The sequence below is a fragment of the Triticum aestivum genome, chromosome 5B (assembly GCF_018294505.1).
Source record: "Triticum aestivum cultivar Chinese Spring chromosome 5B, IWGSC CS RefSeq v2.1, whole genome shotgun sequence".
Classification (NCBI taxonomy): Eukaryota; Viridiplantae; Streptophyta; class Magnoliopsida; order Poales; family Poaceae; genus Triticum; species Triticum aestivum.
The window spans coordinates 22,884,690-22,886,980 of record NC_057807.1 but is presented as its reverse complement, the minus strand read 5'-3'; positions in this window follow the sequence as shown (position 1 = coordinate 22,886,980).

Genomic DNA, 2,291 nt, shown 5'->3' with positions numbered 1-2,291 from the left:
TATGAAATTGTTTGCTACTAAGAGTGCTCCTATTGATACCAGTGATATACCTTTGTCTACTTTGATTGAGAATAATAATGAATCTATGGATGTGAATTTTGTTGGTAGGAATAATTTTGGTAACAATGCTTATAGAGGAAACTTTAATCCTAGACCATTCCCTTGTAATCCCTCTAATAATTCTGGAAATCCCTACAATAATTCTTATGGTAATTATAATAAGATGCCCTCTGATTTTGAGAATAGCGTTAAAGAATTTATGATCTCTCAAAAGAATTTTAATGCTTAGCTTGAAGAAAAATTGCTTAAAGTTGATGATTTGGCTAGGAACGTTGATAGACTTTCGCTTGATGTTGATTCTTTGAGACCTAGATCTACTTATCCTAAGCATGATATCAATGAGTCTCTCAAAGCTATGAGAATTTCCATTGATGAGTGCAGAGAAAGAACCGCTAGATTGCGTGCTAAGAAAGAGTGCTTTGTAAAGGCGTGTTCTTCTAGTTTCCATGAAAATAATGACGAAGATCTAAAAGTTATTGATGTGTCCACTATTAAATCTTTGTTTTTCAGTATGAATCTTAATAATGATGGGACTGGAGATGAGTCAACTTTACTTAAAAGGCGTCCCAATGATTCGGAGTTCTTAGATCTTGATGCTAAATTTGGTAAAAGTGGGATTGGAGAGGTTAAGACTTTAAATAGCATTGAACCCACTATCTTGGATTTCAAGGAATTTAATTATGATAATTGTTCTTTAGAAGGTTGTATTTCCTTGTTGCAATCCGTTTTGAATTCTCCTCATGCTTATAGTCAAAATAAAGCTTTTACCAAACATGTTGTTGATGCCTTGATGCAATCTTATGATGGAAAACTTAATTTGGTAGTTTCTATACCTAGAAAACTTTATGATGATTGGGAACCTACTATAAAGATTAAAATTAAAGATCATGAGTGTTATGCTTTGTGTGATTTGGGTGCTAGTGTTTCCACAATTCCAAAAACTTTATGTGATATTCTAGGTTTCCATGATTTTGATGATTGCTCTTAAAATTTGCACCTTGTGGATTCCACCATTAAAGAGCCTATGGGAAGGATCAATGATGTTCTTATTGTTGCAAATAGGAACTATGTGCCCGTAGATTTTATCGTTCTTGACATAGATTGCAATCTTTCTTGTCCTATTATTCTTGGTAGACCTTTCCTTAGAACAATTGGTGCGATTATTGATATGAAGAAAGGCAGTATTAGATTCCAATTTCAATTAAGGAAAGGCATGGAGCACTTTCCAAGAAAGAAAGTCAAATTACCTTATGAATCTATCATGCGAGCTACTTATGAATTGAGTGCCAAAGATGGCACTACTTAGATCTATCCTCGCTTTTATGCCTAGCTAGGGGCGTTAAGCAATAGCGCTAGTTGGGAGGCAACCCAATTTTATCTTTGTTTTTGTTCTTGCTTCTGTTTAGTAATAAAGTTTTCATCTACCTTCTGTTTAGATGTGTTTTTATGTTTTAATTAGTGTTTCTACCAAGTAGAACCTATAGGATAACCTATGGTGATAGTTAATTTGATTCTGCCAAAAAACAGAAACTTTGCACGCACGAAAATAATTTTAGTAATTCTTCTTGCTGTAGATCAATAGATAAATTTCCCAGGACTTCCTATTTTGGTTGGATTTTTAGAGTTCCAGAAGTATTCAAGAGTTACAGATTGCTACAGACTGTTCTGTTTTGACAGATTCTGTTTTTCGTGTGTTGTTTGCTTATTTTGATGCATCTATGGCTAGTATTAAGTGGTATGAACCATAGATAAGTTGGAATACAGTAGGTTTAACACCAATATAAATAAAGAATGAGTTCATTACAGTACCTTATGTGGTGGTTTTTCTTTCTTGCACTAACGGAGCTTATGAGATTTCCTGTTGAGTTTTGTGTTGTGAAGTTTTCAAGTTTTGGGTAAATATTTGATGGACTATGGAATAAGGAGTGGCAAGAACCTAAGCTTGGGGATTCCCATGGCACCCCAAGATATTCAAGGATAACCAAAAGCCTAAGCTTGGGGATGCTCCGGAAGGCATCCCCTCTTTCGTCTTCGTCTATCGGTAACTTTACTTGGAGCTATATTTTTATTCGCCACATGATATGTGTTTTGCTTGGAGCGTCTTGTATGATATTAGTCTTTGCTTTTTATTTTACCACAATCATCCTTGCTGTACACACCTTTTGGGATAACCCACTTGATTAGAATTTATTAGAATATGCTATGTGCTTCACTTAGATCTTTTGAGCTAG